Source organism: Heterocephalus glaber, unplaced genomic scaffold (assembly GCF_053883595.1).
Source record: "Heterocephalus glaber isolate CG9 unplaced genomic scaffold, H.glaber_assembly_v1.0 deba00001824, whole genome shotgun sequence".
Taxonomy (NCBI): Eukaryota; Metazoa; Chordata; class Mammalia; order Rodentia; family Bathyergidae; genus Heterocephalus; species Heterocephalus glaber.
Genome location: NW_028258487.1, coordinates 137,435 through 155,354, shown reverse-complemented (window position 1 = coordinate 155,354; position 17,920 = coordinate 137,435). Strand labels below are relative to the sequence as shown.

The 17,920-nt window shown below is 51.6% G+C and overlaps 1 long non-coding RNA gene and 1 pseudogene across 2 annotated transcripts in view; both read left to right on the top strand.

The window, feature by feature from the left end:
- The first annotated feature begins 660 nt into the window (after positions 1-660).
- LOC147820653 (uncharacterized) lies at positions 661-3,244 on the top strand. The gene is made up of 3 exons (XR_015448363.1): positions 661-940; positions 2,618-2,713; positions 3,163-3,244. It is a non-coding gene; the product is annotated as an uncharacterized LOC147820653 (long non-coding RNA).
- A 169-nt stretch (positions 3,245-3,413) lies between these two features.
- Positions 3,414-17,920, top strand: part of LOC147820652 (glutamine--fructose-6-phosphate aminotransferase [isomerizing] 2-like) — a 31,420-nt pseudogene continuing 16,913 nt past the window's right edge. Inside the window, exons 1-6 of the transcript XR_015448362.1 lie at positions 3,414-3,592; positions 7,786-7,844; positions 8,474-8,608; positions 9,407-9,468; positions 13,376-13,455; positions 13,709-13,826. The product of XR_015448362.1 is annotated as a glutamine--fructose-6-phosphate aminotransferase [isomerizing] 2-like (transcript). The remainder of the gene's footprint in view (positions 3,593-7,785; positions 7,845-8,473; positions 8,609-9,406; positions 9,469-13,375; positions 13,456-13,708; positions 13,827-17,920) is intronic.

The window sequence follows — 17,920 nt, the reverse complement described above, 5'->3', positions numbered from 1 at the left end:
TTGGTTTTGGGGTGTGTTTTTGGAGACAAGGTCTCACTGTGCAGTCCGGGCTGGCCTCAAACTCTCAGAGATCCTCCTGCCTCAGCCTCCCTGGTGCTGGGCCGACAGGCGCGCCCCCCACGCCCGGCTAAGCCTCTGGTTTGTAATCAGCACCTGGACTCAGAGGCTGGAGCGCTGCCACTCCCAGGGCCGCTGTTCTGAGGCTGCTCTCGGGGGCCCTGAGTGCTGCGGGGGCGGGGGGGGGGCAACCGGTTCGCGTTTTACCCAGATTTCCCTGCAGGGACCCCAGCCGCGCAGGGAGAGCTGTCCCGGTGTGCGGGGCCGGAGACTTGGAGCAGTGTGCGGACCGAGGAGGTTTGTTACTCCCTCGACTAGCACGTGCCGAGGGGGGGGTGGGGAGGAGAGAGCGCGAGAGTCAAGACACACAGCAGACAGAGGGACACGGACAAGGCAGACAGGGCTCCGGGCGTGTGCCCTGCGTGTTTACTGACGGGGGTGACCGCGGGCGGGTTCATATTCGGGGCATGGGGGGGCAGCTCGGCACTTTCTTGGGTCTAGAAAGCCAACAGGCGGGGGCCGGGGCGGGGCCGGGCCTGGGTGTGGCACTTCCCGATTCCTGGGGCGTCCACGTCCCCACGCCGGATTCCCGGGACCGGGTGACATCTGGAGCCCTCAGCGTACTGGGGACTCAGTTTACCTTCACGGCTCTTTAAGACTCGTCCCCACGAGCTGCATCCTGAGGTCTTGGGGCCAGGGAGTCAATCAACAAACCTTTGGAGAAGCAGCTCAGCCCATGACAGTGCCCCTTCACCCCGAACTGTGGGTTAACCTCTCCGCCCGCCCCGCAGGTCACCATGGCCAGACAGCTGAGCGTCACCGGCAACTTCGGGGCTGTGCCCGTGGCTGTGGGATGTCCCACTGCACCTGCTGTCCCTCCCAGGTGAGCTCAGGCCCGCGAGTGCTCGGCGGCGCGTGCTGGGAGCGCACCCACCCACCCACCAGCCCGCTCCCCACAACCCGCGCCAGGCTGCCCGCCCCTCCCGGCCGTGTTGGGGACCCCAGCTCTCCCACCCCGCCGCTGTCGGAGCCCGGTTTCCAGAGGCGGCCGAGGCAGCGGGAGGGGTGGCTGAGTTGTTTCTTTGGAACATGGCGAAACCCCCCACCCATCCTCGTGTGTCCCTCCTCACGCTCTGCTCCCTGCTCGGCCTGTGGTACCGCTTCTCTCTGTGCAGGCCCCGTGCAGCCCACAGGGCAGGGAGCGGCCAGGCCCGAGGAGCCCCCTGGCCTGACAACACTAAGGAGGGGGAGGTGGCGCACGATTGTAGTCCCAGTACTCGGGAGGCTGAGGCAGGAGGTTTTCCACGAGTTTCCTCTGCATAATGAGTTCAGCCTGGACTACAGAGCAAGACCCTGTACCCCGCCCCAACAGAGTGATTTTGTGGGATTATCTGATGCCTTGAGGAGGCAACTTGCGGTTTTCTTTAAGCGGGGTCTCCCAAAGTTGTCCAGGCTGGGCTGGAACTTGAAATCCTCCTGCCTCAGCCTCCTGAGAGGATAGGTGTGTGACCCTTGCTGGCTTCCTTCTGAATGTTAACTTTTCTTAACCTTTTCTGATAGTTTGGGTAGTGGGAGAATAACTTTTGCTTTTTCTTGACTGTTTTGTTTCTTTTACTATTTTGCTTTAATATCAGTTTTTGCTTTTTCGTTACTATTCTGTGTAGAGAGCATAATTCTGTTTTCTTTTCCTTCATTTTATTTTTACATTAAGTCTTGCTTTTTTACCCAGTTAGTTTGGGTGAAAGTATAGGAGCATTTCCTTTTCCTTTTTTACGTTGTTCTTTGCTTTTTCATTATTATTTTGGGTCGAGACAGGGAATATGAACCATTTTATTTTTCTTTCATATGTTCATATATTTCACTTTTACTTATTATTTTGGGCACAGGGAGGGAAAACAGTTTTTTCATTTTCTGTCTTTACATTAATATTTGATTGATTGACTTTTTTTTTTTGGTACTGGAAATCGAACTCAGGACCTTGCCCTTTTGAGGCAGGTTGATTTTAATTGTCAGTTGGTGTTCATCTTCCTAATGCCAGTTTTTGCTTTTTCATTATTATTAGTTTGTGTTCTATGAGTGTTAACTTTTGCTTTTTCATTATTGTTTTCCTTCTTTTACTAGTGTTGAATTTTGCTCTCACGATATGGTTTGCCCCTTTTTTGCTAATGTACATATTACGATTTTGCTCTTTCATCCTTAGTCATTTCACTACTTCACGTTCTGTTTTTGTTTTCAGGATTATCTTGTGTTGCTCTAGTTAGTGTTCATATTAGCTTTTTACTTTCTCTGTTACTTTTGTTTCGCACTGGGCTTTGGGGACTGGCTCTCACCACATAGTCCAGGCTGGCCTTGAACTCACTGTGGAGCCCGGGCTGGCCTCAACCTCGCAGGGATCGTCCTGCCTCGGCCTCCGAGTGCTGGGATGACAGGCGTGCGCCACCTCCCCGCCGGCTTCTCTGTCCCGGCCCTGGGTGGGCCCTGGGTTCTGCAGACGCAGACGGGGGGGCACAGCGGGGACCCGGCGGGCGGGCGACAGCGCTGAGGCCCACGGCGCGTGCAGACGCTGGACGTCTCGGAGCAGCTGGCCCAGGAGCCCAGCAGCTGACGGCGGAACCTGCACTTCGCGCACGTGGTCTACACCACGGCCCTGGCGGAGGTGAGCGCGGCAGCGGGGCCTGGGGCTGTTGCACCCGGAGCCCCCGGAGCCCCCGGACCCCCCGGACCCCGGACCTGACCCTGACGCGGCAGTGGGGTCCTCGGGCTGCAGCCCGCGTTCAGGCCGCCGAGGGCTCGCCGCTGAGGGCTCGCTGCCGGCCCTTGTCCCCCTGCGAGCTGAGGGGACCCGGGGTCTCCGGACGCGGCACCTCCTGCCTCATCACCGGCCCTGCGCTGGGCTTCGCTCACACGCACACGCACGCACACGCACCGACGCACAGGCGTGCAGCCCGCAGCCCTCCTCTCCCTGTGTCCCCACGCTGTCTGCAGCTCACCCTGCATGTCTGTGACCTCTCCCCATGTCCCCTGGCCTCACTGTGTCCCCATGACCTCTCCCCGTGTCCCCGTGGCCTCTCCCCGTGTCCCCTGGCCTCCCCTGCCTGGCCCCAGGACATGCTCACGGAGATCTCGGAGAGGCTGCAGCAGCACCCGCGCAAGGTGCTGGTCGTGGCCTGCAGGAACTTCAAGGGGCTCGGCGAGGACCTGCACGAGTACCTGGTCACCTGCATCAAGAACATTTTGGGGGCCACGCTGTGTCCCTGGGGGTGAGTGCAGGGCAGGGTGGCGGCTCGGCTGGCAGGGGGGCGCACCTGGGCCTCGGGACCCCATTCCCCGCCCACCACTCCAACTCTGCAGGAGGTCCCCACGCTGCTGCAGCTGTGGGCGAGCGGCCAGCAGGTCCTGCTGTCCTACGAGGATGAGGCCACTGTGGCCCGGCACCCTGAGCTCTGGCCCGGTATCCCCTACTGGTGGGGCGACCAGGTGAAGAGCCAGGCGCTCATCCGCTACCTGGAGACCATGAAGAGCTGCAGCCGGCCAGGTACGGGGGCCAGCAGGGCCCCACACAGACAGCCCGGCCGGCACCACCCCGGTGTGGCTCCCAAACACAGGGACAGCATGCACACAGACATGGGTGTGCACGCACGTGGGGGCATGCACGTTATGCTCACAAGCACAAGCACACAGGAAACACGCCTACCCACGGAAGCACACAGATAATACATGTACTTTCTATAGCCACTCGTACGTGGGCATGCACAGGCGTATGGGACGCACGTTTACAGTACACTGATACCGGTCTGTGTGCACACGTGCATGTCTAGGATCATATGCACAAGACCTGCACACTACTCGATACACAAACACGCATGAGCATGGAAGCATGTGTGACTACACCTGTGTGCATAACACACTTAGGCACCAGTGCATGTGTGTGACACACACTTGTGTGGACCAGACGTGCACTTACACCGATCCCTGTGCACACAAAGGTGTGTATCACATTCACATGCGTGCACCACGCGCTCGTGTGTCCCGTGCACACCCACATCCTCCATGCAGCAGTGTGGAGGGTAGGACTTCCCGCCCAGGTGCCCACCCGAGGTATGTTTGCAGCTGCGGCATCCCACGAGGGTTTCTCAGACACGTGCACTGCACACACGCGTGCCCGGTTCACCCAGCGCCTCCACTCTGAGGAGACAGAGCCTGCAGGCGTGGGCCCTGCACAGGGGCTGCCCCAGTTCCCCACCTGGCTGCATCTGTCTCCTGCTCTCGAGATCTCCGTTCTTCTGTCCCTCTCTCCTTCCTTCTGTCCCTCTCTCAGTCTTTCAGGGACCAGGACTCTCAGCGCCCGGCCCGGTCACCTGCATTTCTTACATTGTGGGGTCCACACCGAGGGAACCACTGGACACTGCCAGTCCCCAGTTCCTGGGGCTGCTGGTGTCCGACACGCGAGAGAGCGCGGACGTGGACGTCTTGGGACTTTACTGTTCCCCCCCATGGGCCTTGGGACGTCCTTGGCCCCGGCTGGGCTCACAGGCCACATCTGTGTAACCCGCTCCTCCCATGCAGGGGGCCTGTTTGTGGCGGGCACCAACCTGCCGGAGTCCCTGGGCTACATCCTTGCGCACCCAGCCCAGTCCCCGGCAAAGCTGATGCTGCCTGCGCTGCCATCCCTGAGTGCCTGGGTCCGAGAGCAGAGCCCCAGGCCCGGCCCCAGCTGCACCAACATCATCGCCGCCGGCGACTTCATCGGGGCCAACACCTTCGTCACCGACGTCATTGGCCTCAACAGAAGCTGCTGCAGGGCTGACGGTGCCGGTCGGGTGGGGACGGAGTGGACACAGGGACAGGGACCCCGGCCCCCTCCTACGGCGTCTGCAGCAGGACCCAGGGTGTCCAGGCCGCGGCGACCTGTGACCCAGGTACTGCAGCTCCGAGGGGCCGGCTGTGGGGGTCGCAGCGGAACACAGCCCGGGCCCCACGGAGACCCTGCCGGGAAAGCCCCACCGACCCGGGGAGCGCACCCGCTGGCCAGCGGGCGTCCTGGGGTAATGTGTCCGCTTTGCTTTTCCCAACTCTCATTTGCTGCTGTTTGGAGACAGGTCTCGCCATGTACCTCCCTTGAGCGCAGGGAGACCCTCCTGCCTCAGCCTCCCGCATTCAGGACTACAGGTGTTTGCCACCAGGCCTGGCTTCTGAAATGTTATTTTCACTGAAACACTTTTTTCTTTGGTACCGGGGATTGAACTCGGGTCCTTGCGCTTGCGCAGCAGGCGGCGAAACCACTGAGCTAAATCCCCGCCCCACGTAACACTTCTCTTTAAAGATCACACAGAATTAAAATTACAGAACAAAGAAAACCAGACTCTGCCGCGGTGTGTTCTCACCACGAGGCCATCGGAGAGGCGTGAGCTTGGCTGTCCTGCATACCGCTCAGCCGTGGGGATGCCGAGCAGAGCCCCCACTGTGGGGACGGTCCTGCTGTCCTGTTCGGGGACCGCTCTGTCTTCCTGGCCGGGACACGGGACCCGGGGTCTCACAGGGCCACCTCGGACTCACGCTGATCCTCCTGCCTCAGCCTCCCGAGTGCTGGGTCACACCACGCCTGGCACAACCAGTTTCCCCTCACACCGGCCACTGACCAGCGGCTGCCAGGAAGTGCGAGGGACCGCGGCCACCACACCTGCCTGCTCTGCTGAGGCTGAGTCAGTACAGCTCCCGGCCGGCGTCTACTCTGGGAAGAGCTTCCGGAACTTGGCGTAGGTGACCTTGCTGTTGACCACGGTGACCAGGGCGGCCCCGCCTCATGGTGGACGATCACGTCCCGCACGGTGGCCTCCTGGTGCAGCCAGCTGGGCACACAGGGAGCGGCGTGAGCCCCGGGCTCAGGCTCCGAGGGCCCTTCTTTTGAGACTGGCGCTTCCTAGGTGGCCCAGCCTGGCCTCGAATTCCCAGGGACCCGCCTGTCTCAGCCTCCCAAGTGGTGCGCTGACAGGCATGTAGGCCTGCCTGCGGGGTCCTGCTCACCTGAGGGGCGGCCTGGCCAGTGGCACAGAGGGTCAGCGCGCGTCTCCCGGTGCGCTGTGAGGTTGCAGTGCAGCTCCGGCCTCCCGCCTCCACCCTAAGGTCACAGTGAGCCCCACCAGAGACCCCCACTTTAGTACAGACAGTAACTCCTGCTGTGACCTCAGAGCAGAAAGCCTCCAAGAACTCCCTCTGAGCAAGCGTGGGCTCCTGCTGGGACTCAGGATGAGTAACTGAAAGCAGCAAAGCCAAGAGCAAGGGCTCACAGCACTCCTCAGACTCCTCAGTGATTCTGGAGAGCGTGGAAAATCACACAGATGTTTTGTCAGGGCTGCGGGCCTCATTCAGTGGGGTGAAGCTGTTGGTTCAGTCCCACAATGGGAAAAGAAAGCTTTTGCAAGGAAAATACGAACTCTAGGGAATAAATAAGTCTGAGATGAAAGAGAAATGTGACAGTTAAGAAAATAACGTAAAGAAGTAATCCCACAACATATGATGAAAAACAAAACCCTGGAGAAAGGGAGGGAGACAGTCAGACTGATACATAAAAACCCTAAAATTGTACATGTTTACAGGGCACCATGTGATACATAGTTCAACACATAATGGTAATGTTTTAAGCATAGGCTTGTCCTATTCAAGCCCTCTCATTTTTTTTGTGTGACTGCACGAAAACAGATTTTCTTTAAAAAAAAAAAAAAGCGCAGAAGTTATGGTGACCAACATAAAGAAAAAACAAACAGAAAAAGTTTTAAAATGTGAAATAGAAAAAATAGCGGAAGAAAAAAATTGAATTGGAGACACAGCACAAAGGGTCAGTGAATAATAGAGTGCTTTTGAAGGTACCTGGTACCTGATATCCAGACAATCCCAGATGATTACCAGATCTCGAGGAATAGAGAACCCCCCATCCAGGATGAAGGGAAGTGACTACTGTCCTCCTCCACTGTCGGGCCGGGTAGTGCCTGCCCTGCCGCTCCTCACTCTTCAGCCACTTTCTGAGGCATTGTGCTGCTGATGGAGAGGAACCCTCACCCCCTGGGCTCCCAGGTCTGCGGAGGTCCCCCCTGTGCAGGGAGCCCCCACAGCAAGGGGTGTGCCCGGGGTCCCAGGGTGGGAGAGGCTGCTGGGCTCACCCGGCTAGCGAGCAGCACAGGAAAATTGGGGAGCGTAGGGATCTCACAACTTCAGGGGTTTCCCTTAAGGATTTTAAAGTGAAACTCTAAAGTGTTAAACTCAAGTATTTTTATAATACAGTGTGAATCAAATAAAGCACATCTGCAAACCATTAGTTTGTGACTCCTTTGAGTCAAAGTCCTGGTGGAAAGGACTGGAGTCATTTCCGCCCATGATGAGTTAGTTATCCCTCACTAGACATATTTGAAAATCCTGTAGAATGCAGTAAGAACTTTCTGCAAGGTCGGGCTGGTGGTCTTGTCACTGAAAGACATTGCAGATATCAGTCCTGATCACTGTGAACGAAACTTGCTTAACAGAAGTCTTTGTAGGGGTCAGTTTCCGGAGTTCTTGCAAGCCATCAAATCGTTTTCTTTCGCATCTGACTTAAACTTCATTTCTTGGGTTTTTTGTTGTTTGTTTGTTTGTTTGTTTTGGTCCTGGGGAATCGAACTCGGGACCTTGCGCTTGCGAGGCAGGCAAACTTCATTTCTTGACAGCGTTTTCGTCTTCACTAAACTTTTCTTTCAGAATTTGTTGTCATCCATAATGGGATCACCACAAATTACAAAGATCTGAGGAAATTTCTGGTAAGACATTTCCCTGGGCCACGTCTGGATCGAGTGGTCTTGATTTCCCCAGAAACTTCCCAACCAGCTCATTTCTTTCTGCAACAAGTGCAGCAGGGAGGGAGACTCACCCTCGGCCATGTCACACAGCATCAGCCTCAGCCCCTGAGCCTTGCGGCTCAGATCCTGCCTAGGGAGAAGCCAGGGCACTCACATTTATCAAGGGCGACTGCAGCGTCAGAGACTCAGAGTAGCATGAATTGGTTTCAGTGAAGTGGCCGCGGGACTCGTATACCAGCTGGAATGCGGGTGGGAAGTCAGACGGTGAGTGTTCCCGATATCGAAAGCTTGTATGGTGTCGGTCAGGATGTGGTCAGTTTGATCCAACATAAGTTATCGTTTTGACTGCTGGTATTTTGCAATATCCAGATTGCTGGCAAGGACAAGTTCCCAAAGAAGAATGATCTCAAGGAATACTGAGATGACTCAGAAGCACTTGGCTGTGTGATTCTGGCAAACAGGCTTTTGTCCCTTCCCAGTTGTACTTGTTCTCGCCTTAAGTCAAATCAGAGGGGACCAGAAGGGGTTGGCCAGGCCAGCATTGTGCGGTGACCATTATCTGTCACCTCATGTCCAACCCCATGTTCCAGGAAAGCAAAGGCTACGAGTTTGAGTCGGAAACAGACACGGAGACCATCGCCAAGCTGATCAAATACGTGTTTGACAACAGGGAAACTGAGGACATTACTTTTTCAACACTGGTCGAGAGAGTCATTCAGCAGTTGGTGAGTAACAGGTCCCATTTTTCTAAATCATTCCTTTGTTCCTTCATTTTTCATAAGCATTTATCAGGCCAATTTGCACAAAATACTAAGAATGAAAGTACTGAGGATGAACGATGGCCCCCCCTAAAACGCCTGCCCTTGGGGTGCTACATCCCGTGGAGTAGAGAGTGCTGCGATGTGGGCAGTGACACCCAACAGAAAGGGCCTTGCGGGAGACAGGCAGGGAAAGTTGAGCTGTTTGATTTTAGAAGAGTGCAGACATTCAGCCCAGAGACAGGAGAGGGTTGCGCCTCCGAGGAGGATTGTGCTTATGACAGTGTACATGGCAGATAGCAGAGCACATGTATCTCCATGCTGAAGGGAATGACCTGAGGGAGAGAGCGAGAGAAACTGGATGTCCCCCAGGGCTAGACCCAGGGAGCAAAGTCCCTCACACTGAGGAGACTGTCCAAGAGGCGGCCCCTCCCAGGAGGAGAAAGCAGTTTCAGTTGTGCCCATGCCTCCAGATGGCTCCAGGGGTGGGCATCCCTGCTGGGCCGGTGGGTCTCCCCAAACACATGAGGTTTATGCTGCTCGTCATGAAACTCACAAGTTCTGGTCTTTGCCACTGCAGTGTGCTTCTGTTTTGTTCTCTCCTGTTCTGTCCCTGCACAAGCTGCTCCTACGTTTGGTGCCCCGAGTGACCGACCCCAGGACTACCTGCCAGGAAGAAGGGTCGGGAGACTGCCTGGGCAGCAGGCTGCAGCAGCTGCTCTGTGCAGGACGGGCACCCTTCACCCTTCTCTCCTGTGCTTCCAGGAAGGCACATTTGCATTGGTTTTCAAGAGCTTGCACTACCCAGGAGAAGCGGTAGCCACAAGGTGAGGCCGATTCATTGAGATCTCCATAATAAATAAATGCATGAGATGAAATCACCTGGCTTGAGGCAGGAAGGGAGGGTAGGCCCTTGGGCTAACTGGAAGGCGCTTTGCTGGATCTGAGGCACAACTGTGGCTCAACCCAGAGAAGGCACCCCACCATCTCTGTCACCGGTGGTACTACAGCACCTAATTTTTTAAAAAAGAGAAACCAGAAAGTCGGATTTTTGTGAGAGATCTCCAGATTTTTAGACGTTGACAACAAATTCAAATAAAAAATGAAACTGTACACCAGGGCCAGACCCTGGTTTTGTGGGGCTTGAAGCGTATCCAGTTTTGGAGATGTCCGTCTATGTAAAAGCAGGGAAAATTGTGAACATGGAACTGAGAACCAAAGTGCACATAGATTTAGACTCAGTACTGGAAAGCCCTTGAAGGCTCAGAACCTGCCCTTGAAGGTCTCGACACCTTCATGTCAGAGGCATCCCTGAATCAGCCTGGAGAGCTGGGATCAGACCACATGTCCCTCGGTCCTACCCCTTCCGTGGTGCCCAGCACCGCTTGAATTCACAGAAGCAGACTAAGTGCCATCCTGCAGTGTTATATTTCATATGCCATCCAGTGTTCACTGAGCACTCAGTGCGTGCAGGTTCCTGGGGACCTGGTGGCACCTGACCCGGTCTCTGCTCTTGGGGACAAGACGGAGAAGGGCAGAGGGTTCTGATGATCTGTGATGGGGCTGGCAGGGCCTGTGCCCGGGAGCCAGGGGGAGCAGATGCCATCCTAGGGGCAGATAGCAAGAGCATCGTCTTACAGGATAAGACAGCACTCGGTGGGGTGTTGGGGATGGTGGAGGGCAGAGGGGCTCTGGGGGACTTCTGGTCTCAGAGTGTGCCTACAGATGTCTGCCGGGGCCAGGCGTGGAGGACTGCAGGGCACAGCTGGGGTGCACGTGGCCCCTGCAGTTTTCAGGCTGGTAGGGCATGGACACGTGGGAGGAGGATCCACTCTAAAGGGCCATGCTGGGCTGCAGGCTTCCTGCTGAAGCCCAGGGGAGCCAAGGAGAGTGCTCCTGAGGTCCTGGGAGGCTGAGACAGAGGCTGAAGCTGTCCTTCGAAGACTCTGAGAGTGATGGTGCAGGAAATGATACGAATTTAGCATGATTTTATTTTTCCTAGGACTGAAACTAATTTAACATTTAGAATTTAGTTCCTTCTAATTTTATCACAGGATTACAAACTACTGATTGGCTGCTATTAAATTTAGAAGGCTCTTTTAAAATATGACAATATCTGCTATTACTATTTAAAATGGCTGCAGAAGGCAGCCGAAGAAGCAATAAAGCTTTATTTTTCTACATTGCCTATTACTTTTGGCTCTGTAGCCTTCTGGACAATCTTTTGGATATCTTGGGAGAATTCTTTGTCTCAAAGTCTCAAGAAACCACAGAGTTCAATGTACAGCAATAAGATTTGGGGGTGCCATTTGCCAAGAAGAGTAGATGAGCATACACTTCCTCACAGGCATTATTGGGAAGGCAGTTGGAGCTAGTTCCCTGTGGACTTGGAACTGTCTCTGATCTGCTTTAGTCACAATAAAAGACTCCAAAATATTCAGGGTCCTCACAGCACCTGTCTCAATGCTACAAACTTTCTACCATACTTCGAGAAGTCAGAAGAGGGATCAAACAGATCACCTCTACTGGAAACCAAGGTCTCTTAGACCTGAGCAAATATTAAGGATCTGCACTGAGTCAGATTAGCAGGCCAAATGCATATATGTGGGCTGGATTCAGGTTAATGGACAAGTTGTTCATTAGTTCATTGATCTACATTTGTAGGGAATTGCCTGAGGTAAAATATTGCCCCATTATACTGCGTTAAAATGTCTGATACAGCTCTCATAAATGGTCTTATAAAAACAGTCTTAGTGTGTTTTGAGTTTTTTGCTTATTTGTTTCGGTGCTGGGGATCAAACTTGGCACACTAGGCACATGCTTTACCACTCAGCTCTGACCGTAGCCCTCTGTTCTCTTTTCTGTAAGTTAACATGTGGTGGATAAAAGCTCACACTCCTTAGTAACTATAGGCGTCCCCCTTACCCAGTTTTGCTTTTCAAAATTTCAGTTACCTATGGGCAAGGTTCCGTGAGAAATTCCAGAAATAAGGAATTATAAGTTTAAAATAGCATTTATTATTACAGTGTATTGTTGTGTTATTAGTTACTGTTAGTCTATTAATGTGCCTGATTTATAAATTAAACATCATAGATATTATGTATGTATAGAAAATCTTTGATATATAGGGTTTGCCACTATCCATAGTTTTAGGTATCCACCCAGCAGTCTTAGAACATATCCCACAGGGAAAGGAGCAACTTTACCTTCCTGGATTCTAAGAATCGGAGGTCTCGAGTATGTGAGCTACAGAAATGATCCTCCCTTTTATGCACATCCATTATAAATTTTATTTGTATGTTGTCATTTCTAAGGAGAAACAAAGAAGTAGATTTTAAAGGCAAGATGCCATTAAAATTCATGGAATAATACCGTAAACGCATTCACTGGTAGAAGTTGTGGATCGGAAGGGAATACCATAAAGCCCTTCCACTGTGCTCAGAGAGCCAGGTGCTGGCAGGAAGGACACCCAAGTTCTCCCTTGCTCAGCTACAGAAATTCCCCCAAGATCATACCTGGGGAAAACCACTGTCTCTTTCACCTAGTTCATGTTGTATAGGTCAGATTCTAAACTTCATCTATGAAATGTCACTCAGGCAGAGAAAATCACCTGGAAATTGCCTTCAGTAGCCCACAAAGCTGAGTAGTCTTCCATCCACATCTCCAGGGGTCCTGGAATCAGTCCTCCTGCACATATCAAATCCCTGGACGGTCAAGTCCCTTATAAAAATGGTATAGCTTTCCTGTAATCCTAGCTACTGAGTCAGGCCAATCATAGTTCGAGGCTAGACCGGACAACTTAGCAAGAGCCTGTTCTCAAAGTAAAACCTAAAAAGGGCTGGGGAGGTAGCTCAGCGGTGGAGCACTTGATAGCATGTGTGAGGCCCTCTGTTTGGTTCTTAATCCCCGGTGGGGTGGGGGGGGAGGGAGAGAGAATGGAAGGGGAGAAGGAAAAGGAAGGATGAACCACTTGCCCTGAAAAACATAAAAATAAAATGGCATAATATATGCATATAACTTAGACATATCCTCCCATACACTTCAAGTCACTTCTAGATTATTTATCCTAACGAAATGTAAGTGTTATAGAAATAGTTGTTATACTTTATAGTTTAGTGAATAATGACCCCCCAAAATCTGTATGTGTTCAATACCAAGGCATTTTTTCCAAATACTTTCAATCTGTATTGGGTTGAGTCTGGAGGCGCCAGCTGAACACTCAGGAGTCGCTAGCTGGGGGCCCAGGAAGCAAGAGAACACCTGAGCTGGGTGAAAGGGGACACAAATGGGAGTCGTTGGCTGCTCCTGGGCATCGAGCGCACCTGCTCTTGCAGACCAGGGCTGATGAAGGTGGAGCGGAGACCCTGTGCTCCTTACACTGTCAGAGTCTGTTCTGATGTAAGCACCCAGCCACTGTGACCCACCTGGGGGTGGGGTGAGTCACCTGTGGGGACTCCTGAGCTGCAGGAGTTTCGAGTCCTGCTAAGCTGGGGACAGGTCTGCAGGCTGTGGGACAGGTGGGTGACACGGTGTTCATGAGCTGCATCACATGCTGGCCTGGGGCCCCTGTCAGAGCCTTGGAACATCTGTGGTCAGGGTGTCCACCCTATGGGGCCCAAACAATTCTCTGCTCCAGGGATAGGGCTGGATTCTGGGACTCCACCTCGGGTGCTAGGAGGACACCCAGGCCGGGGTGTCGGTGGCATGGCTAACGATGCTTGCTTCTCCCTCCAGGAGAGGCAGCCCACTGCTCATCGGAGTGCGCAGCAAATACAAACGCTCCACGGAGCAGATCCCCGTCGTATACAGGACATGTAAGCTTCCCGGGGAAGACCTGAACAGTGAGGGCCAGTGTCTCAGGCTCAGCAGCCGCCCTCTTGCCATTAAAATGCTCTTGCAGTGGTGCTGTGCTCTTTGGGGAGCTTTTACATGATTTGGCTGACACAACCAAAGCTAAAAATTGCAAATTTCTCCCACACATATTCAAAGGGGAAATGGGTTCCTTGCCACATGTTATGCAAATGAAGTAGGCTCTGGGGGTTTGCAACTGATTCCTTTATATACTAGGCAATGTTGAGAATGTGAAGAATATCTGTAAAAAGAGGATGAAGAGGCTGGACAGCTCCACCTGCCTTCACGCTGTGGGCGACAAAGCCATGGAATTCTTCTTTGCTTCAGATGCAAGGTAACAAAACCTTTTTGTCTTCCTTTCCTGGGATTATGTAAACAGTAAGTGATTGCCTACCACCGTCTCCCCCCCCATGCCAGCGGCGGGCCCTGTACAGGGCAGGCAAGTGCTCTGCCGCGGAGCGGAGCACCATCCCTGGCCCAACCATCTGCTCACCCCATCTGAGCTGTTTTCTCGCACCCGGCACGGCCCAGGCCCCAGTGCCCCTGCTCCCGACCCTCCTGTGGCTGGGCTCTGTGTTTCTGCTGTGGGCCGCCCCGGGGCCACACCCCAGACCCACTGAGCCGCTGTTTGGGACCTTGTGGGAAAATGGAGTGAGTTGTCAACATCTCAGAATTGGGAGAGTTCACATAAAAACCTGGATTTGCAGCTTCTTCGAAAACCTAACCGATCGGAGCGCCTGGGGCTGTGCTCCCTGCCCTCGCTGTCTGGAGGGCTCCACTTTAGTCTCTAGATGGGGCACAGGCCTCAGTCCTTCCTTCACTGCACCCCGCCTTTGCGTGGTGTCAGACCTGTCCTCAATCAGAGGCCAGAGAGTGAGGGCTTGTACAGTCGGATGTAAAGCTCAAGCTCTCATCGACTCTCAAAAGAACAATTTTTTTCCATCTGCCCCACAAGCACAAGGGCCTGGGTTTGATCCTTGCTACCAAAAAAAAAAAAAGAATAATTTTAGAAACAAAACTCTTTCCTTACATCACACACACACATGCAAGTGAGGAAGGTGTGGGGATGGGAAGGACAGAGTGGGGAAAGGAGAGATACAGAGAGAACGAAGTAAAATACTTTCTTGTTATAAATACAAAGTTGCTGTACATATCAGCATTACCTCCTTCATCCAAGTTTCTTTCCATTCTGTGTGGCTTTTCTCTCCCATCTAACGTCCAGGAGGGTCCTCTTCTGGGCGGGGAGGACTCTGGGCCCGCTCTCCTGGGAAGCAGGGAGAGACAGGAAACCAGACCCAGGGCTGAGACCCATTTCAAGAGGCCAGGCCGCATCATCTTCAACACTGAGCGAAGGGCAGCACTTCCCTAACTGTTCCTAAAGCGTCATTTCAGTGAGAAGCGAATACTATTTTACTGATCCCAAGACCCACAATTGTTTTACATACAATTCTTTTTGTATCCATAAGTGTCATCTTGAAATTATAATTTGCTGAAATTTTTATTTCTTAGAAGCATGCAAAATAATTGTGATCTTACACTCAGTGGTACCTAAGTTACAATCAAAGAAATTTGATACTGAAAGAAATATGTTAGATGTTTCAAAATTAGAAAAGGCATGAGTGCCTGGAGGAAGACGAGATGATGATTTGTAGGCATTGTAATGATACACTTGGACTCCAGTGGAAAGGCTGTTAGCACTAACCCTGGCGGCTCGAAGAGGTGAGCGAGTCCTAATCCCCGCAGCCGCTGCTAAACCCTCCACTGTCGGGGCAAGGACGGCTGTGCCTGCCTTGTCCCTTGGAGTCCTTACTCGACCAGGCACGGCAGGCTCTCTGCAAGTGTTTGTTAGACAGAAAGCAGTACTACTCACCACAGCTGAAGGAAAATGCTTTAATTACATTTCTTAGAATAATGTTTAATAAAAATAGCTGCAAAAATGTTTGGAGAAGACCACAAAAATTAACACTGAGAAACAAGAAGAAACTCGAATATATGAACAGATTCTACATTCTCATTTCTAACTTTCCTGCAAAAACTAGCAGATCTGAGCTCAGCTGGGCTTAACATTAAAGTTAGGAGAATTAAATTTTAAAATTTAACGAATAAAAAATTAAAAATCTTGATTCTCCCGATATCTATAAATTCTGAGCTATAATTAAAACCCTCAAGGTTCTTTTGTTTGCTTATGTTTTTAAAACGTAAAAAAGTGATTCTATAATTGTAGTATATAAACAAGAAAACCTGCTGTTAGTCCATTTTCTGTTGCTGTGACAAAATACTCAAGACGAGGCAGTTTGTAAAACTAGAGACTAATTTAGCTCATGGTTCTGGAGACTGGGACGTCTGAGAGCATGGTATTGGCATCTCTTGCTGCATCAGAAGTTCTCAAAAATTACTGTTTTGTGGGTTGATGAGCACAAGAGCTTTAGACCCAGGGGAGGATGAGGTGTCTTCTAGCTGCCTCTCGACACAGTGGGGGCAGCACGGGGCAAGACAGAGAGTGCACTTGTGTAACAAAACTACTTCCATGGTATCCCATTAAACCCTTCGTCCCTCGTGACCCAGTTGCCTCTTAAAGGTGCCACCTCCAAATACTGTTCATGCACATCTTTGGGGATTACATCTCGTGTGTGTGTCTGGTTCACAGACCCACACCAGGCACCCTCCCTGCCATGCAGACAGCATGTGACGCCCTGGCGGGGCTGGCCTGTGCTCAGGGGCTGTGCGGGGCCTCCTCAGTCGTCACAGCGGACCCCAGGTGAGGGCGCAGAGCTCACCTCCATCCCACGGAGCAGGGGCCCGAGACATCTCGGAGAGCTCCCAGGTTGATAGAGGTGATTTAATCCTCACAGCAGTGATCCTCGTGACTGGATGGTGTTGCCATCTGTTCTGTAAGTTAAAATAGTATATTTCAACCTGCACATGTAAATGTAGACACACATGGATCAAGCATTGCGGCAGGGCAGTGCTACCATGTCAGCAGTGTTATTTCTCAGAGATGTGATCCAGGCCATTCCTGCTTCTTCCTCTGTATTTTTTACTTCCTATACAGCGGGTGTGTATTATTTAACATCTTTTTCTAGTGCAGTGGCTTTCTATCCTTTATCTTGTCCCCTAGAATCTGAGTGGAGATAACTCTTCTTAGAGCCATAGCGCTCTTTAACTTTGTACCAGGGGTTTGCATTTTTTTTAGAGAGGCAGGTGGATGTGGTCCATGGTGGAATGAACCCCCCTCCCCAGTTCCCCAGTACTGCCTTTGTGGTTTTGTGTGACCTGTGCTGTTGATCATGTGCATTTTTTATGCACCCACTTTTCTAACCCAAATTTATTTTTAAAACTCCTATCACAATCTGAAGGTGTTACGGCTTGTCTAGATCTCCCCCCCAAAGCCTTGTGCAGTTATAGGTGGGCCTTTTCAGAGTGGCTGGATCTGGGGTGGTTGATGCTGGGATTGATTCATGGTGCAGTGCTAGGATTAAGGGTGCTGGGATTAACGATGTGAGTGCTGCAGCCTGGGTACAATATAAGGAACAGAAAGAGGCTTGCCGCTTGTCTCTTGTCGCTTGCTTTTGCTGTCTTCTGCCTGCCTTGAACTGTTTCTCCTCTGCCGTGCTTGGAGCCAGCCGATTTTGGACTGAAACCTGTACAACCTGTGAGCTAAATAAGCCTTTCTTCCTTTAACTTTGGGTGTTGGGTATTTTGGCTCAGCAACAAGAAAAAGCAACTGAGACCGAAGGGAAAAATCTTTACTACTTTTCATTAGTGTAAAGTTATAAAAATAAACACAGTGACCTCATATTTCAGTGAAGAGCATATCTTGTCCCCTTTGGGTCTTGCTCTGTCTGTGTGTATGTGTCTTAAGAAACTGGGTCATTCGGGCTTCCTGCCCTCTGGATTTTTCTGAGTACACCCCCACAGTTTTATTTAATAGAATCTTCTGTCCATTGTGCTTCCTGTAAGTGAGTTTACGTATGTCTACAAGTTTGATCATATTCAATTTTTAATTTAGGTTTGAATCTTATTCTGCAAGATTACATAGTTGGTGGTGTGTCTTCCCTCCAGGAGGCACCTGATGTCTCATTGTCTGTCTTTTTGTACTACGATCGATCAGGGGTTCAAGTATTGTCAGCCTTATCCATCCCTTATAAAACTTTCTCAGCTTTTTACCTTCCAGTTTCATTAGCCATGGATGATCCTTGAATACAACTATTAATAATGAGTTCCTAAAATAATAATTCTAATTCTGTCATTCCTTTTTTTACTGGCTGTATCATTTCTATAAAGAGAAACCTGTTTTAATAACTATGGAGTTATTCTAAAGGTCAGACTGCTTTAAAATGCAAGATAAATGGTTTCTTCTTTCCCTTTAAAATTTCGAATAGTATGTTGGCTCCTGAGCATTCCTCGAAAGATTTGGTTCTTGATTTG